This window comes from Pyxicephalus adspersus, chromosome 3, assembly GCF_032062135.1.
Source record: "Pyxicephalus adspersus chromosome 3, UCB_Pads_2.0, whole genome shotgun sequence".
Classification (NCBI taxonomy): domain Eukaryota; kingdom Metazoa; phylum Chordata; class Amphibia; order Anura; family Pyxicephalidae; genus Pyxicephalus; species Pyxicephalus adspersus.
In genome coordinates this window covers 39,866,155-39,887,641 of record NC_092860.1, presented here as the reverse complement: position 1 = coordinate 39,887,641, position 21,487 = coordinate 39,866,155, and the positions used below count along the sequence as shown (strand labels likewise).

At 35.4% G+C, this 21,487-nt stretch overlaps 1 protein-coding gene across 8 annotated transcripts in view; it reads right to left on the bottom strand.

Moving 5' to 3' along the window:
- Positions 1 to 21,487, bottom strand: part of LINGO2 (leucine rich repeat and Ig domain containing 2) — a 780,900-nt gene that overhangs the window by 520,927 nt on the left and 238,486 nt on the right. The window lies entirely within an intron of this gene.

The following is a 21,487-nucleotide window of genomic DNA, read 5'->3' as shown; positions in this document are numbered from 1 at the left end:
GACTAATGATATCCTTTGTATATTTTTTTTTAAACATAGTGGTCAAATAGATGCTTGAATGGCAATTTTTTGAAAACATCAAGGGAGAAACACTACAAATTGAATATTATGGTGAATGATTAATTGGGGATACCACTATCTCTGTTGTTGTAGTTTTAGCCCTGCTTTATACCTGCCTCCATACCAGGTGACAAAGTGCACTTGTATAGCCTTTTGGTATGTATGTTTATATACAATTTAATATCTAAAGATATTGTATAAGAATGTGCATGTGGTACGTATACTAATGGTTTTTCTGTATTGCATTGTACTGCTGATACATCTATTTGTTTTTACTAATTACATCCCTGGGGAAAGGGACCTAGTCTGCGAAACGTGCCGGATGATCCCTACATATGTAATGTGTACAATGATTCAGCCTATGTATGTTATGATGTTATTTATCTTCCCCGGAATCGATATATGGGGAGAGGCATGTATAAACATCTTTTAAAATGATGTAAATAAAATGTGACAGTCTTATAATATTTACCTGCCGTTAAAGTCCCATACTTTGACATTTTTGGATACCATATTTGAACTCTTTTAGGGATGGTGGCAGTATTAAATAGAATTGAAATTGGGCAAAAAATACATATGTTCATTTATCCTACCAAAAGTACTCATTGTCAAACAGGTCATCCAGCAATGTAAATGCTTGGCAATCAAGAAGAAATGACAACCAGGTTAAATTTACAAACCACATTTCCATGACTTGAAGAAAATGTGCAGTAACACTTGAAATCCAGGTGACTTGATTGACCAATAGTTACATAGTGCGATGACATGATTGGAAGATCTACGGTACCTGGTTTCCTATGCCTTTTTTTGGACAAGAATATATGAGCTTTGCTCATTATTCTTCATGTATCCCTCTAAGCTTTCCATGCTTTCAGATGAGTTGAGATTTGCATTAGATTGATATGTCAATATTTTGGAACTACTTACGGTCTTCATTACCAGTTTTTATTAAAGGTGATTTCTGCTTAAACAAATTTTTTTGCTGTAATTACTCAAGGAATATCCAAAATGTACAATACTGCAGCTTAGTAATCTCGAGAGTGCATTCATTTTATTTTGTTGGTTTTGTCTGAAACTCAGTGTCTTTGTTATTCCATGTGAGCACAAACAACCATATCTTTCTTTTATAAACTACTAGTTCCAATAATCCACCATGAAATGGAGATGAGTAAAGGGAGATTTGTTTTAAATAATCTGCGTGAAATCCATGGCTCTTCCCATACTTACGCAAGTAGAAAGTATAGCCATAAAGGAACAGGAAATTTGTAGGATTATCAGGTAAAAATTAAGGTAGGGTGTCTGAAAAAAAATAATGCAGCCACCATATCTATAGACTGGTAAGCTGATACATACATTTATACATATATATATATATATATATATATATAAATAAATTTGTAGTTAGGATATGATTTCAGGTTTTCCTGACCCACAGACTGAAGATCCTTGATCTATGAAAAGACAGATTAATGCAGTTTAGGTTGATGCTTGCATTTACTTTTTGTTTTCTTAACAGTACTGTGTGATAGAAATATTTTTTCTGTTCTTTAACTGTTAATATCTAAGATCTTGACAGTATTTTGTATATTCAGGCTTCCTTTCACATGTTTTTGCAGACATTCCGCCCACCCTGTTGAAGAAATATTAACTTGTATTCATTTAATGCATGTAAATCAAGAACCTTAGGCAGCACAATCCATCCTATATGACTGACTTCAAAGTACTTTATAAAATATTAAGTGGAGAACGATGGAAAAACATAATGCACTTAATAGATCATTTAAAGGATCTCTGCTGTCATCCACAGTAGGACACCCTTAAATTCAAGGTAATACTCAATATCATAGCAGTCCAGCTCTTTGTAAAGCAGTTTCTTTCATAGGTTAATTATTGATGGAAATACTGCAGGTACCAAAATAAATAAAAAACACCAGAGGTCTCTCATATCAAAGGCCCAGCAGTCTAAAATATAGCCTTTGATATTAAATACATTTATTCATCCCATAAGTCTTATTACAGCACATTCTATTCTCATGATTTGTATTAACTCTATCAAAAATAAAACCAGTGAGCTGTAAAAGAGTGTGAATGCTATGACTGGCTACACAAAAATAACTTTAGAATCCAGTTTATTTTAGAGGTATTAAATGCTCTCAAAATATTGTAAGAAGGCCAGAACAAAATGCATTTAATGTGAAAAATCCATTATCACTTTTTATTGATTTTTACTTTTAATACAAAATCCATCAAAGAAAAATCACAGTGATGGAGAAACATTATGGGTACAACTTGGAAAGTAACTGATTGTACGAATTAGCCTTAAGGCCCCAAGGTTTAAAGACAAGCAGTTTGAGTTTCAGAATATGGCCACAACTCTTTAGTATGTTTATGTAAAATCAATTGAAAATAATGGATGTTTCACATATAAATCTTGTTTTGGATGTCTTGCAAACCTAAAAAATGATAAAATTGCATGACTGAATGTTTATATTTTTGTATAAATCAAAAGGTAAACCTCATAATCAGTAGTCCATTAATGTTCGCAGTACCTGGGCAATTAGCTCCCATAGACTTGTAATGGGGTTGTGACATAAAAAGATTATGCCTTGCAATAGAGCTCCAATCAAGAGCTCACTGTCAGGATGCAGCAATGAAGACTTCTGCTAAAAAAATAATATGTAATAAGCTTATCGCTCCTACACCAGCTGATGTTTCAAATTGGTAAACCAGTTGGCATTTCTACACAGGCTGATGAAGCTAGTAGGATTAGTCAAATTCACTCAAGAGTTTGACCTCAATAAATGGCACTTTCATTTCTTTAAGTTTTTATTTGTTATTTGTTCCTTAAGCCGCATACACACGTGCAATATTAGTCGTTGGAAAGGATCTTTCACGATCCTTTCCAACAACTAACACTGCACGATGCATGAACGAGTCCTGTACATACAGCACCATTTTGCTCTATGCAAAGGGGAGGGGAAAAGCAACCAAGCGGCACTCTGCTGCCCGCTCCTACCCTTCCCTTGGATTATGATCGTTAGTCGTCTATCATCCCTGGATCCTCCTGGACGGTCATTTGGACGATGGACGACTGGCGCTTTACACACGCCAGATTCTTGCCCAATATCGGCCCTGTAGCCTTAGGTGATCCTACCAATAACACACCTGATGTCCTTGGCTGACAATGCACACTCTATGGTGGGCCATGGTCATCTTAAGAACAGTAAAGGAAAATATACTTTTGCTGATCTGACACCATCTTGCAGTTACACATACTGAAGATTACCTTTCCTTTAAAAGTAAAATCTTGAGTAATTGTTTAGTGGAATGGCGATGAACTAGTACAAATTTGAACTTTCATGGATTGGTATGTTTCTCTGTAACAATGTAATAAATCTTTTATATTGAAAGATAATTTCATTTAGAACAAGGTGCACAATTCCTATTTGCCCTTTTCCTCCCACCTAACCTACTCTACCCCTCCACAGATTTTTACCTAGATCCAGTGGGTTTCGCTGTTTATTTATATCCAGCACAGCAATATTTTATTGCCCTGGCTACACATGCACAAAGACAGACCCATAGACTTTTATTGGACCATCTCTGCTCATCTCCAGCTTCGGGACACAGACCCATAGAAGTCTTTGGGACTGTAATGTGCAGGACAGTGAGGAATTGAAGCTGTGGCTGCAAACAAATAGTGTGGCTAATAAATATGCAGCTGTGGATGGTGAATGTGGGCTAAATTAGGTCAAAGCAAAAGGGCATAGGCATCAGATCAATTTGCAATAAACTTATAAGTTAGAAATGCTCTCTGTTTGTGACCTAATAATGGACTGTTTGATGACTTGTTACAGTACGGTACAGCTAATCAAAAACCGTTCAAAACCCTTAAAAGCTCCCAGACTTATGCAACTATCCTAAAATGTAAGTCAACTTTTTACTGGGCATGTTGAACATAATCCACCTAGCAACACAAACTTTCAAAAATATGACTGTATTCATTTATATGCCACATAAAGACCTGACTAAGGATTTAGGTATGCCACACAGAGAATGCACACATATAAGGAACAATTTATTTTACATCAGCCCATGTTTATTTTTTACCTTACTTATGGCTTTAGTGTTACAGATTAAGAGTAGGTGCAGTACTACAACAGATATGAAGAGTACGGTATGAGTTTTATGCTCTCCGTACTTTTCCTAAATGTACACCATGCTGCTTGAGCTTTTATGGGCCTTTAAACATATATTAGCAGTGTTCTTTTTTTATAATAGAAATGTCCTTTTTTAACTTTAGATCCATATAATATAATTCCTTTTTGACACAAAGAATAATAAAGGTTTCATTTGATCTTTTACACATTTTGCTTTGTGTTAATAGTGAACTAATGTATTGTACTATTATATAATAGATGAATATCTTTAAAGTATCGCAGCCTTCACTAGACCAAAATCAGAATATCACTGATTTTCTTTAAAATAAAGGGGAATTTTGATAATTTTTCACAGCTTTGGTAGAAACAAAGCACTAGTACTGTTTTATTACATTTCCTTAAACCCAGTAGAATCCAGATGACCTTCATCAAGTGAATTTAAAAAGGCAGAAGTTTTACTCTCATCCTCTTCCTTTAATTATTCATTGTAAAATTATTTTACAGGCGGCTTGGCCTTACAGCTCTGAGCCATTGTTGTAATATTGAAAAACCTGTAAACTTGTTTTTCTACAGAGAGGCTGAAACTAAAACTGTAGAATTTCCGTTGTCAGTTTAAAGTAAAGGTGCAATTGAAAAAAAATTATTGATGATGATGTTTAGAGGGTAATGATAACTTCATGAATGCTATATGAAATATGTTTTATTTATATCCTATACTCTTCCTGTATTGTTGTTTGCATCTGTTTCTCATTTGAAGCCTTTTTTAAAGCTCATTGCTGCATAATATGTTGGTGCTATATAAATATAGTTTAATAATAATATTAATAACACTATACAGGATTTATAAGTGAAGTGAACTCCTTCATTTGAATTACTAATTATCCTATATGTCATTTGTTTGCAAGTTTGTTTTACAAAAGTCACATATATTTATGCCCAAGTGCAGGTTTCCATCTACTACACCATAAAAAAGTATGCTAATATCAGTGCTCTACAGGGATAACTTAATCTTGTAGCCCCATTACCTAATGCTATGTTTATGATCTGTGAACAAATTGTCTTTGTTAAAATATACAATAATAATAAACTATTTTCATACTCCCGCATTTTTTAAACAATATCTGTTCTAACACTTTGAAAAATACTTATACCTATATCTTTTCTCTGAAAAAACAAACACTCTTGGTTGCACATTTCTAGCCTATAAAGGTCTAACCAGTAATAAATTAGATGAAGATATTAAACCATTACCTGTACAGAAAGTTGTCTTTTAAAGTGAAGGGCGACCTGTTTGCCGTAGATTTTAAATCAAATCATTTATTTCTGCTTCCTATTATGTTTCGTTTCTTTGGCTTGTGTGCTTAAGGGAATACCTGCAATACCCAATTAATCTGGAGTTTGTGGGAATAATATACCTTACATTGTCCATATTGATAAGAATACCCCCCAACCCCTTGCAAACAGTTAAAAATATAATTGGTGTAACACCATTGGCTCTTTCAAGAGTCATTGGCCAAGGAACTATGCAGGTATCATCAATTAGATCAGGGGTGTCCAACAGCTGGATCGCGATCTACCGGTAGCTCGCAAAGGCAACGTGAGTAGATCGCGGAGCCCTGCCTTTCAAAATAAACTCCACCGCACACAGGAGTTATTAAGTCCAAGTTTTTATTGTTGATAGATCATTTTGACTTGGTCATTTAAAAAGTAGCTTGAAAGCCAAAAAAGTGTGGGCACCCCTGAATTAGATCAATCAGCCACAATTTAAGGAGTTCCTAGCAACCTCTGGTGGAACCTTGGGGTTCCATAGAACCCTGGTTGGGAATGGCTCATCTATACAATCTCCTTTTGGACACTACCTTTTATATGCTAGATCAAATCATAGGGCTAGATCTTATAGACTGCTGGGGTGTTTTATAGGGGGACATTTACCACTAACCTACAATAAACATATTTTCCTATTTACATCCTTTCTTTTCTTTAAAGAGGATAATAAAAAATGAAAGCTGGAGTCTTATGGGTTAATAACAGTTATTAATTTTTTCTCCTGTCAATCTTTTTACTGTTACTGTCCTTCACTTATATGGCACTAGCTGATGAATATTATTAACAAGGTAAAAACTCAGAATCAGACATTAAACTATTATTAGATCACAGATGACAGATGATACATAAATGTACTCCTTCATTTCCAAAATCAATAATTCAGGCTACATAGTAATGTAATTTAAAAAGCTTATTGTTTTTCTTGTAACTTATAACAAGAACAATTGGCCTAGGAAAAATGCAGGTAAAGGTAAAAATACAATTAGGAGAGGTGCTGAAGGTTAAAGAAGATCTAGAACCTTGAAATTTTATGGCTCGTATATTCAATAATCATTTTAACTGAAACATTTTTAACATTTGTTCTGAAATCTATTTCAATTGAATCAGATGGCCTGATTCCTGTGCAGTGCCCATTAAGGGATGGAGTTCCTGCCACAGACTCCTAGTGAGGAATTCTGCAGGGCCAGGAGCTCAGGTCTAGGGCCACCAGGGAGGTACAGCAGGAAAGCTTTCCACAGCCTGAAATACCTTTGAGTTCCAATGAGAAGCCTGTTTGGAAAGACCACAAGAAGAACCAATAAGGACAGGAGCTTGAGAAGGCTAAAAAATTAGGGACTGTCATAAGATGGATTACCCACTTTAGCAGGGAGAATCACTGTGGTCTTTTATCAATGAGGAAAGATCAACCCCAAAAGCCTGTCTGTCTCTTTTTTTTTTATAACATTATTTATACTTATTTATATTTTCAAACAAAAAACATTGATCAATAAATAGTTTTCAAACTTTCACTGTATCATTCCTATTATCACCTCCAATTTCCGCACACAAAATCCAACCTAAGGCATCTATAAATAAATAACTCGGACCAGGACAAGGACAACAAAGGGTAACACACTAGGGTAGGTAGGGTATATTCTCAACATTCCTAAACAAATCTGTCTTTCTTTCCTTCTTAACATCTAAAGGGTTTTTTTCCTCATGCCTTATCCTGGGTACTCCAAAGATGTTTGATATTGTTTCCAGATTTCCCAAGTATATAACAAATTATCTTCCATACCATATATAGTAGCAGTTAATTCTTCTAATATCATACATTAACCTTCTTAAACCGAAGACCTATAAAAGGAATATCTGAACTCCGCCAATACAGTGGTACATGGATACGAGCTATAATTACCAGGTGTTTAACTACTGAGATTTTACATTTCTCCATTGGAGAACTCTTAGCCTAGAGAATAGAGACAGTTATGACCCTTTCGGTGTGTGGTTCCAGTGCTCCCCAGACTAAGAGCTTCCAGTCCAGGCATTTTACACACTTGCTCTATTGATAGTATTTGTTTATTAAATCCATAGATTTTTTTATATTGCAAACTGCAATCATGTTAACTAGTGACAGGTATAATTTTGACTATAATTCTAATCTGTAAATGTGCCACCTTCTACAATGCATGTTTTAAATAAGCTGTATTACATTTTTTTTTTGAAGATTACCTAGAAAGGAGATTTCCAGACTAAATGTATTTTAAATGATAGCATATAGAAGAATTTTGAAGTGTCTCAGTGATCAGTGTTTGCCACAAGTTTTCCTATGAATCCTATATACAGGTTCCAGTTTGCATCATAAAAACTTAGAATATGATATTTAGATTGGCACATCACAACAGATTTCTGTAATATTTTCTCGTTTCTATCATCTGACATTTTCTTTAGCTATGCTTTTTCTGTATGTCGTACATCAAAATAAAACCACAGCTTTAGATTTTCTCCTAACCATACATAAAGAACTAAGAAATTGCTAACACAGCCGTTCTCTAACTTTTTTTCTATAAGAGCTTATGAAATTATGCCACACATGCATTAAAAGTGAAAGGGAATGGAATAAACCAGTGCTTTCTTTCAGCTATTTCCCCTTTTTATTTTTTCTCTTTTGGTATTGCCATCAAACTCCTTCCCAGGTCAAGAGCACTAACATCTTTTCTCTTTTCATGAAATACATGCCTGTTTTTGAACTAAGCACAACATGCTTCATCCTAAAAGCATCTCAAGCTTAAGAGAAATAATAAATCTATTTTAGAAGTTGTAGAAAATGGTAATGCTGAATGCATATTATGTGCTTCTTTAACTTCATGACTATGAAAATAATTATTTGGTTTATAAATATAAAAATATATATGAGTTATATGAAGTAGAGAGAGAGAATTAAAGTATTTAAGTAATCCGTCTGTCCAGGAGAGGTATGCTTTGTGACAGCAAGTAGTAAAGGTAGTCCATGAGTTAAGGACATTTGACATAAGGATGACTGCTAGATACGAACGGGTCTTACCTGCTCGCTCGTGTGCAGGACAGAGGCTGGATGGGGAAAGGGGGGCGGTTCGCATGACTTACAGAAGAATTCTGTTCTGAAAATTTTTGTAACTTTTAATGACTAAGACAAACTCTGCCACAGCTTGCTCCAGAAGTTAATGAAAGTCTAGGCTCCATAAAGTTTTTTTTTTTTGCTTTGTTTGTGAATAACTGACAGAGAGGATTTTAAACAGTGACTGACACCACACTGCCCTATAAAATGTAGGGACAAACATTTGTCCTAATTGCATTCATTGAAAAAATGTACCAGTTCCGACTTACATGCAAATTCACTTTTAGAACAAATATACAGTACCTATATCGTATGTAAACCGGGGACTACCTGTATGTGCAAGAAAGACGTGATACAAGTATAATAGGGATATTATGTGCAAGACAGGTCACTGAAAGGTTTATTTCAAGGTGGGTGTAGGCGACAGAGGGGTTATTGACATAAGGCAAGAAATATCTCTTCTCCCTTCATAAGGGAAGAGATCTCCCTTCTCCTATATATCTCCAAACTCCTTGAACGCCTTGTCTACAAAAGACTCACCCATTACCTGAACACCAACTCTCTCCTTGACCCCCTCCAGTCTGGTTTTAGAGCTGCCCACTCCACTGAAACAGCCCTTACTAAAGTGGCCAATGACCTCATCAGAGCTAAGTCTCAAGGCAACTTTTCCCTGCTCCTTCTCCTTGATCTTTCCTCTGCTTTTGACACTGTTGATCACCCTCTTCTAATACAAATCATGCACTCCATTGGTATCTGTGACACTGCTCTCTCTCGCTTCCTATCTGTCTGACCGCTCCTTTCAAGTTTCTTTCAATGGTAACTCCTCCTCACCCACTCTCCTCCCTGTTGGTGTCCCCCAAGGGTCAGTCCTTGGACCGGTCCTCTTTTCTCTGTACACCTCCTCTCTCGGTAGTCTCATATCCTCCTTTGGCATACAGTACCATCTGTATGCTGATGACACCCAAATTTATCTGTCCACCCCTGACTTGTCTCCCTCAGTCCAGGATAAGGTCTCATGCTGCCTGTCGGCCATCTCATCATGGATGTCTGACCGATTCCTGAAACTCAACCTGGATAAAACAGAACTCATCATCATCCCCCCCTCAAATTCCAAATCCCCCCCTGACATATATCTAACTGTTAACAACACTGTTATTCGGCCCTCCCCTCAGGCACGTTGTCTTGGTGTCACCTTTGACTCGGCCCTCTCATTCACCCCCCATATTCAGAACATTTCCAGGTCCTGTCACTTTCACCTACGCAACATCTCCAAAATCCGCCCCTACCTGTCCCCTGAGACCACCAAACTCCTTGTACATGCTCTTATCATTTCTCGTCTGGACTACTGTAACATCCTTCTCGCTGGTATTCCACTAACCCGACTCTCCCCTCTAAGATCTATTATGAATGCTGAAGCCAGACTCGTCCATCCTTCGCTCTGCTCCTCTTCCGCTACATCTCTTTGTAGTTCTCTCCATTGGCTTCCTTTTCACCTTAGAATCAAATTTAAGCTCCTGTGCTTTGCCTTCAAATCCCTACACAGTTATTGTCCCACTTACATCTCTGACATGGTTAAAAAATACTCCCCCTGCCGCTCTCTCCGCTCCTCCAATGACCTACTAATGACTTCTTCACTCATAACCTCATCACACGCACGAATACAAGACTTTTCTAGAGCTGCTCCAACTCTCTGGAATGGTCTTCCTCGTCCTATTAGGCTTGCTCCTACTTTCTGCTCATTTAAAAGAGCGCTCAAAACCCATTTTTTCAAACTTGCCTACCCGGCTTCTTCTGTCATTTGAAACCATCACTACTTCCCACACTGCATATCTCCCATCTTATTGTGTGTGAAATTCCCCCACCTACTAGATTGTAAGCTCTTCGGGGCAGGGTCCTCTCCTCCTGTATCACTGTCGTATTAGTCTGTCATTTGCAATCCCTATTTAATGTACAGCGCTGCGTAATATGTTGGCGCTATATAAATCCTGTTTAATAATAATAAAATATAACATATTAAATCCATTTTATTTTTGGGTAGAACAGAATCAACTTTGCCTTTTTCAAGGGTGGAATACAGACATCTATACAAGTGAATCCTTACACTGCATTGTGATAAAGGGCACATTTAGCACCCCTCTAAAATAACGGTCCAAGTCGTGATTCATTTATCTTTTTGACCAAATGCAAGACCTTGACAAAATCTGTTTCTATCTCTGAATATTCAGAATGTCCATGTTGCAATTTAAATGATCAGTTTTAATAATAGTAACCACATTTAAATGTATAATATGAAATACTCATTGCATTACTTAAAAAATTAGGTCTGTTCTAAAGTAGATACAGCTATATGATGATGGACAGTCATATAGACATTCATATTCATATTGCCCAAGTATGCATTACAATTCACATAGCAGATATTTCCCTAAAAAAAACATAATTTTGGAGAAACAATAATTTCAGCAGGGACATTTACGCTAGGGGGGTTCATTTAAAATTACCCTCTGGGATTTAACTGTGGATATTACAAATATTGCCAGACAGCTATCAGTCATCTAATGCCTGTGTTGCTTGTTAAAGACTGATGCAGCCACAGTTTGACAATGTTATTTTAACTTTTATTTAAAAAAAAAAGATCAAAGTAGCTTAAGCTTTTCACAGGGTATACCACCTTCACGTAAAAAATGTAACGGCTGTCAGAATATAGGTCAGTAAGGATGGTGGATTTTCACATTTTTGTTTCTACCTAATTTTGTCATTTGTACAAGTCTGCTGATTTTTTCAAGGTAATTGCAAAGCCTTTGAGCCCTTCAACACATATCCCAAAAGAACACATTTTAAAATATTGTTGTTTTTCTGCAAATCAAATTTAAAATATAGAAGAAAACTATTTTTCAAAACAGGCTGATGATTTTTTAAGGTCATTTCAAACCCCCTAAATATCTTGCCACCAAAAAATTTGTAATTGTTAATGACTCATCAATTTACATAAATACTGTAATTTACTGTTACCTACAGCATTTTCATTTCAACCTTGAAAATCAATGTTTTGGGTCCAATCTAGCCTGCTCAAAATGTTTGCCACTTTTCCCTAAAGGCCAACATGATGCTTTATGTTTGTAAAATGTAAGCCATGTGAAAGAATTGATGGTGAATATATATTTTATCCACAAACAAAGGTTAAACTTTCCCAGTGGCATGGGGTTTTGTGAAACTAATTTGACTTAATAATGTTTTGGAAATACCTTTATTGCTATTTTTTTAGGTTTTAAGTTTTATAAAAGAACACAATGGTCAGGCAATATTTTCAAAGGGAGACCCTTGTTTTCTTCTCCGTACAGATTAGGATTTCAGTGTTCTGTCAGCTGCAACAGTTTACAACAGTTTGTTCAAATGAGTATTATGAGGAATGAGTTGTGTTGAACAATTAGAGATATCAGGAGCAAACTTGAGGTCTCTTTTAGCTAGCAGGTAGACCACCATAACTTCAGCATAACTTCACCTAGCTGGAAAACCAGATCCCTGTGTATGTAGCTATTTTGCATATCCTTTATCATAAAATAGTATTTTTTAGTATGAAAAACAGTGATTTGCCTTTGTAGGTGAATTAGATATATTTCAGTTTCCATTTTAGCCAGCCACAAACACTTTTAATTACAATAAATAAATAGGAACATAAAAACTTTTTATTATCTAGTAAACTTGTTTTATGTAGAAGAATATTCTTATCTGAGGAATTCCCAGTGTCTGCCAAACTCCAAATGTAGAAATGTATTACAATCAGATAATGATCTAGATCTGATGGAACTTTTCTATTTTCTCTCCTAAGACGGATAACTTGTCTTCTGGATGCACAATGTGACTAAAAGTTATTGTACGTGTCATCAAATAACACAAAAGAACACCAGAAATGCTTTATTTTGATCACCCATAATGTTTCTTATACGCACACAATAGCTGTAAAACCCTACAAAGCCTTGCATATTGTAGTCCTCAATTTCTATGGGATTGAGAAGCAGCCTTTAGTATTATCTTTTTCTTTGCTATTAGAGCTGGACAGTAGCATAGACTTAGAAACATATATGCAATGCAAAGGAGTTAGAGAAAACATTGGCAAATCTAATTACGTAGTGTATGTAAAGTTCATATTACATCTGATTTCTTACATATACTTCTTTTTGTTTGGCTAGGTGTAAACCTTTACAGTGAGTCATCATGGCTGTTAAGAAGAAAAAAAAAACAAAGCCAACTTGCTTGCTTACTTTATATAGAAAGTTTTGAACATGAAATGCATGTTGCTGATACAAGAAGTTAGTGTATTTACTTAATAATGAAAAATCTGTTTACAGAATAGAAATAATGAATGAATACACAATAAAACTTGTCAAACGGAACAATTGTATATAGGTAAGTTCTTCACATTATATAGTGGATGCTTAGGTTGACTGAAGGCACTTTGGATCATACCCATTTTTTAAGGAATTAGATACTTAAATACTAGGTATTTAGATAGAAGACAGAGTTTTTGTACCTAGTTATATTAGATTTATTATAGATTTATATAAATCATAGTTTTTATCTAGAGTCAGAGTCATCTCTACCACTGTCACAATGCACAATAATGTGGTCTGCCATTATTAGTAACCTCTACAACAACTTGTTTGTTGAGTTTGTTGGTAACATTTTAATAAAATCTGCATTACTACCAAAAAGTTTTAAATCTTTAAAGCATATATGAACATAAAGACGGGGACTGTGTCATTTGTCGTGCGGATTGTGTAGTGTGATCTAGAAATCTATCCAGTCCAGGATATATTTTGGTAACAGGTTCTCCCACCTAAAGATGTTTGTACCAAAATTAAAAATAACATGGAAAGAGGGTAACTGTTCATATACACACATGGCATTAAAGTGCTTGCATAAAATGAGCTTACTTTAATCTCTAAAAATGTATAGGATTAGGATGGATAGGACACTAAATCCATAATGTATATACATGCATGTGTTAATGGGTGTCCATCTACCTATTGGAACCAACCAGTGTAAATATTTTACTTTAGGCCTGATTTATGAAAGCTCTCCATATCTGTGGAGGATAAGCCTTCTTTAGTGAAGGTGGGTGATCCAGCAAACCTAGAATGGATCTGGTCCAGGATTTAAAACATCTGCTAACTAATAGCAAATGACTTTGAGGAAATTCACTACAGGTTTGCTGGATTACCCAGCTTCACTGTTGAAGGTGTATCTTCTCCAGCCTTGGAAAGCATTAATAAATCAGGTCCAATGTGTGGAGAACTGTTTCAGTACATACTAAAAAGGTCACTTAAAGCTTGTGTGGTCAATATTTAGTGATCATTTTTTACAAACATGGAGTCTCTAAACCAGTGATTCCTAAAATTATGTTCAGGTCTTCAGGGAACTCAAACTATAGTTATTATATCCACAACTCACATTAGATTAGTATGGTGGTCAGTTGAAAGAATGTCTCCTACATGGCTGCCCATTGGAAGAATGTCACCCTTACAGATCCCCAAAAAGCTCATTGGTTTTAGTTATACTTATCTGAGAGGTGCAAACAGCTCATTGCTCATGGAATCCCTAACAACCTCTGAATGAGCCGTAGGGTTCAAAAAATCCCTAATTGGGAAACCATGATTATTATTTATTCATTACCTTAGGAAAGCCAGTGAGGCTTATCAATCTTCATCTTTAGCTAGACCATGTCTGGTAATTTCATTTATTATGTTTCATGTGTTTGAATCATGGAGGTGCAGCATCACTTGTGGGTGTTGCCTAGAACTTGCATGCAAATCTTCATGCTGCATTTTCATGACAGGTGTAAAGGGAGATATTAAAATGTTCTTACCTCTGCTGGCCAGTCCACCCGAAAACTCCCGTTAACCATTCCCTTTTAAAAAAATAGCACAAAACCTGTTTTGGATATAACTGGCCATAGCAGCCTTTTTATTAAGAACTTATAACAAACATTAATAACTCTTTACTTTTATAAAATACACAACATCAAAAACCCCATATAACAATTACATTCATGTAAACATGTTTTCCTGGACGGTCCATGACAGTACCTATCACCTGGATATTCCTGCATCCAAAAATAAGGCCCCCCGCCGTTAACACACCAGCTCAGGGACAACCCGCAGGTATCCCTCCAAACCCACCGGGTCTCACCACAACCCAGTGTTCCAAACAACCCCACTATCATGGACCACCAGAAAAAACCGCCCTGCTGCCATGACAAAAAAAAATTTTTTACACCAACCAAAGCCCATATACAGGGAGGGTGGGCGGGCAACTTTTCTCCTCTGCCTTTTTTAAATTTCTGACCTATGCCCTCCCACCTTCTCTTCTATATATCCCCCTGTCCCACCTTTTATTTACTCCGCCCATCACACCATATCTTTTCCACCAATCACTATCTTTAACCCCCTCTCTCCTGATTTCATTTCCCCCCCCCTCTCCCTGTCATGAGGCCCTCCGCCCATATATATATTTTTTTTTTTTTTTTTTTTTTATATATGGCTCTGGGCCAACTTGCTTGCAAATATTTTCATGTGTGTTCTCCCTTTTCTTTTTAATACAATACCTTTTCAGACCCAACATACAATACAAATTTAAATCCAACTTCAACTCTAAATAACTCCTAAAAATATTATTTTCAACAGGAAAGTTTATGTTTTTTTATTCACTACAATGTATTTTGTGAAATATTACACATATTTTGTTTATATATATATATATATATATATATATATATATATATATATATATTAAAAAACACACCTAAAATCTGATAGACATACTAAATTGACCATTCCCCTCCTTCCTGCATAAACTTTAACTAGGAAAATATGGCTTTTTGGCAATGTTTATTTACATTAGCATAAAAAATATGTTCGCATTTTAAAATATAACTATAACATGAAAATACATTTCAAATTAATAAGTAATATTTTAAAGGACAAGCTGTGCTTACTCTGGCTATATTTAATACCTGTCTTAGTTTGCATGTAGCAGGATCCTATTCATTTATCGGACAGCTTGGTATCAGCATGCTGTATGATAGAAGATACTTTACAGCACAAGGAGAACCAAGGGCATAAAAGCCTGCAAGATATATCATAGTCCTAAAATAGACTCATCCAGAGGATATCAATTTTTAGTATCAATTTCACATTGGATTGTCAAATTAGAGAAACATGCTGCAAATCCTTTAATTTAGAAAGATACATAACCTTGGTGCTGCTTATCAGTCTGAAAATCTATAATGTATTTTACCGAAGGAATGCTATGAGATTACATACTCCTTTTTCAATGGTTTTATTACAAATCATTGCATTCAGAAGCAGCTTCCTGTTGTGAACAGATTAACTCCTGTAAATAGCTGGGTTAAGGTTTCCTTGACAAAATACATAATTGTAAAGAACAAATTCAAACCATACAACATGGACTGAAGGCGGTTTATGTTCACTTTCAATTAGGCATACCTTTATAAAAATGCTGAGCATATGTAGTTTTCTACTCTTGTCTTTTTATTATAATATAAGATAAGCTGAATTTTTTCTTGTCCATAAAGATAATAGTGATTCAGTGTGGTTGCTGTTTTTATGCTGCAAATTTGAATGTAAAATAATGTATTATGTAGTCTGTACTTTGCATTTGCAGGGTAATTGCCTGTTCATATTGAAAACAAATACTACTCAATCCTTTCTGTTCACAAATACATCAATTTACTCACAAAAATAACGGAATCTATCAAAAAGTCACTGTTTCTGTCTGCCATAGGAAGTTGCTGCTGCACTTTGCTTTCTGAACACAATTATTATTATTATCATTATTAATAATAATATTATTAATATTATTAAACATTATTTATATAGTGCCAACATACTAAGCTGCACTGTACATTAAATAGGGGTTGCAAATGACAGCCAGATACAAACAAAGGAGGAGAGGACCTTTCTCAGAAGTTGGGGGGCAACATGGAAGGCCTGAGGGTCTGGCCCCCCACAATTTCCTCCCAATATTTGAAAAGTCCATTATTGCAAAAGTCATGTTCTGTTCAGGCCCAGTACAGAAGTACCTCCCCTCCTCCATTGCAGCCCTGTGAACAAGGGTATTACTGTCAGCTAAAAATTGCATATTGCAAACTGATCTGATAACTTGGAATTGATGAACAATCCATGCAAAAAGAGAGCTGTATACAAAAATAAAAGCTTGTGTTTATTATGTATATACTTAAAAATGTTTTGTAATAATTAGACTTCATGCTTACACCTTACCTATTCCTACCAATGTATAAATTTACACTATGCCTTGACATCTATCATTTACTAGAAAAGTTAGTGAGGAAAACATTCATAACGTCATTAACTCGTGAGTTGTTAAAGGCAAAGACAGGTACATTGTATGTTGGGGATGTCATCATCAACCAGCTCGAATGGCTGAGCTCTACACTATGCCTGCCATTAACAGATTTCTGAAACTCAACCCAGATAAAACCTAACTCATCATCTTCCCCCCCTCAAATTCCAAATCTCCCACTGACATATTCCTAACTGTTTAACACTGTTATTCCCCCCTCCCCTCAGGCACGTTGTCTTGGCATCACCCTCGATTCTGCCCTCTCATTTACCCCTCATTTTCCTCATTTTTTCACTGTCCCATAACCATAACGCAGGGCTCCAAGACTTTTCTAGATCTGCCACGACTCTCTGGAATGGTCTTCCTTATCCCATTCGGCTTGCTCCTACACACTCTTCACTCTTGCCTACCCATCTTTTTCTGTCTCTTAAACCCTCACTACTCACTCACCATTCCATACCCCCCACCTATTGTATGCTGCTTCCTCAACTTTTGGATTGAAGGCTCTTCGGGGCAGGGTCCTCTCCTCCTCCTGTATCACTGTCTGTATCTGTCTGTCGTTTGCAACCCCTATTTAGTTTACAGTGCTGCGTAATATGTTGGTGCTAAATAAATACTGTTTATTATTATTAATATTATTATTATTAATATTATTATAAATAATATTAATATTAATAATAATATTAATTAACTGATATCATGTGTGGCTCCTATTCTCTTTACAAACAGCTTATTGTCTTACATGAAACAATGACTATCCCACATGAAATTGCTTGTAGAATCTGTCAACCTTTTGTAATGATAGGGGGCTTCTGTAAATTAAACATAGGTAAATAAAATTCTGATACAATATATACCTAGATTTACAGAATGATCTACTGTGGTTTATCCTGTATGATGGCTGATCTGTAAGCTATACCTGTCATTTCCAGGTAGATCTCATGGTGCATGGGGCCATACCTTTTAATTCAGCTACAGAATTACCTGGAACATTGGGGTCAATTTGCATTGGTTTGTAGCTACCAAAAGTGGTCCAAAGAAGAATAACGAGTGAACCAGTTGCAATTCAGATAGAACTATTTAAAATTTGCTGTCTATGTCCCTGCCAAGGAAACCTACCTTCCCTATTTGTCCTGGTGGCCTGAGGCTGCCTTTAGCATAACAATAGAAAAAGTCTTCTTTATTACTTGTTCTGGTGACATCTATCTTTGAGAGGATTAATCATAGTTTGCCCTAAAGTGCTGTTTGACCAGCATTACTGTACCTAAATCGAGAAGTAAACAATTACTTCCAACACATTTCCCACTATTTTGGCACATGTGTTAAATACTTTAATTATCTGCAATTATATTCAATTAGTACATATACTAAGTTGACAGATATATCCTCACTACATTCATGGCAGAACACAGTATATACTCCTTTATGACAAGTTAACGTGGATATTGTAAAGATTCACATTGTTTTTTAACCTCCTTGTCTATCTGTTGATTCTCTGCTGTTGTATAAGGATAACACAAGATAAATATATGAAAAGAATTTGTGAGCAGCCTTAGGGCAGTACAGTTGCTTTGAGTCTACTGTAACTCTTACTCTTTTATAAAAACAATTCCTTCCAACAGCAATATATCTTTAGTAGTGCTACTTAAATAGAAGAGAGTGCAATAAGCCTTCAAACTTTCAAAGTGCCCCGGCTTTTTAGTATATTTAATACAGCCACAGTCTAAAATAAATTCATAAATAAGCAAAGGGAGAAAAAAATGTTCCTGTAAATTGCTTTTTATTCTAACAGCATACTTCATTAGAAATTTCTCAGGCATTTGGTGGTTTGAAAAGGAAAAACAACAATGGAAAGCAATACCTGTGGGGATCATTACAGATGATTGCAATTATTACTTTCTTTAGCTCTGCTTTGTATATTTTCCTGATGATTCCATTTCCAGGAATTGCTTGACATTCACTGTGATATGTATAGGAAGGTAAAAAAGTATAAGCACCACATTTAAAGGAGTAGTCCATCCAAAATGCATATTTTCAGCAGATGCTGACTGACAAGAGGAGAGATGTGGACAGAGGTAACTACTGGTAATTATAAGATGCAATATCATATATTTTCTTATGTCTCAAAGTTACTGTGATGGCATGACTTTTAAGCTTTCATGTTTGCCACCCTGTAGATAATGATTGTGATATATATACATATATATATATATATATGTATGTATATATATATATATAAACACACACACATAACGGGGGGAGTAGACAAGAACACTATCTGGAGTTACTAGATAACTTTTTCGAGGACTGCAACATTGGAGTGAGGCACAAATCTCTAACCTGTATCTAAACTTTAGTGTTTCTGCCCCATTATATCAATTCCTGCCACAGCTGAGTGAAAGCTTTAGCAGTAGTTGGGGTGTCTATTAGAAATTGAGAATTAGAAAATATCCAATTCATATTTAGTTTCTCAGTTTTGTTTTTAAAACCATTACATTTGTTTTTAAACATATATATACACATTCTTTGTTTTACAAACATTTAACAAATGACAAAGGATTCCCAGAGCACTATTTGTAAAAAGCACACAGTGTAACCAAAACCTCCGATGCAGCCTTTCAAAAATGTAGAAATCACGCTTTAATTGAATCACTTGGACAAATAATAAATACATACTGTAATGGTTAATAGTTGTCTGCTGGGAATTCACTTTTGTTCCTGTGATTTGTTTATATTCAAAATAACAAGTGTCAAAGTTTGTCCAGCTGCAATGGAATGTCTCATATTTTATTTCATAGTACATGTAGTCTTGTGACTACTTTTATGGAGAAAACCTGATTAAAAGGGAGCAGCAGTGCTTCACCAGAACTATTGAGAGTTCTATTTTAAATAATAAAAAACAAGAATCTGATTACTTTGGATAAAGGGTTATGGTTTGATCAAGGTATTCAAGCCATGCTAATGACCTATAGCACCCCCTGTCCCTATTTTTCCTGATGTCAGTGATAATTATTTTCTTTATGTTTCTATCAAGAGAAATGTACAGGTAGGCCCCGGGTTACATACGAGATAGCAACTGTAGGTTTGATTTTAAGTTGAATTTGTATGTAAGTGGGAACAGGTACATTATTTTAATAAATGTAATTAGGACAGATGTTTGTCTCAACAAAGTATTAGGCATTATAGTGTCAGTTACTGCAAAAAGTCCTCACTGTGTGAGAATACACTTTCACCAGTGAAGCTGAGTGATCCAGAAAACCTGGAATGGATTTCTTAAAATTATTTGCTAGCAAATGTTTTGAATCCTGGACCAGATCCATTCCAGGTTTGCTGGATCACCCAGCTTCACTGATGAAAGTGTATTTTCTCAAGCACTGGAGTGCTTTGATAAATCAGGGCCTGTAAGTTATTAACAAACAAAGCACAGCTATGAGTTTGCTTTAGAGTTTGTCTTGGTCATTAAAGAGTTGCAAGAGTTTAGTCTCAGCTGTGTATAGCAAGAGATTTCTTCTGCAAGTCATGCAATCCGCTCCCCAATCCTCCTGCACACGTCCAAGCAGTAAAGCCCCGTTCATATCTAGGAGTCGTCCGTATGTCAGATGTCCTTAAATTGGGGACTATCTGTATAGTAGTAACAGCAACAAAGTGGCATAAACTTTTGCAGAGTGTACTCCATGTCCAAATCCAAGAACATCATACTTTTACTTCGCCTAAATTTCCATAATTATAATTTGGTAATAAACTTGTATTTGCATTAAACATATTTTAAATGGTCTACTGACTCTGCCTGCACTACACAACACATAGATACGAGATAAATATATGAAAACTGTTATTTTTTTGGGGTCTTGTGTGTGTCTTTCATTCTTTCATAGAAATCACATACTGAAAATTTCAATTTGCTTAGGAATAATACATTTAAATATAAGGAGGATTCAAAACCGTAGTTCAAACGGTGCCCTCTGCACATATAGTTACAAAGTTGTATAAATAAATAAATAAATAAATATAAAAATAAATATATATATATATATATATATATATATATATATATATAGTGGAATTACAGCATATATATAGTAAACCTCTAAACCATACTTTTCTCTAGTCTCTTCTATTCAAAACTTTTGATGACATTCTAGAAATTATTCAGAAGGACACTCTAACTGGCTTACTATATTCCTCCAGACAGGTCAGTGCATTTAGAAATACATTTTTTTGTCAATTGGCTATTTACTTGTTTATGTGTGCTTTTATTTTTGGTTTACAATGTGCTGTTCTACAGAAATGTTAGTTTTCACCTCTTTTCTCCTAAATTATTTCTAAAAGCATTTTAGTGCTAGAAGGGTCAGAGCTGGGACTGTAGATTTGACTAGACGGTTTACATAGCATGGACAAAAATCAATTGCAGGTCTAAATCCTGGCTTCTAAAATATGCATATTCACAAAATAGTAAAACAACAGCATAGTAATTTAAAATAAC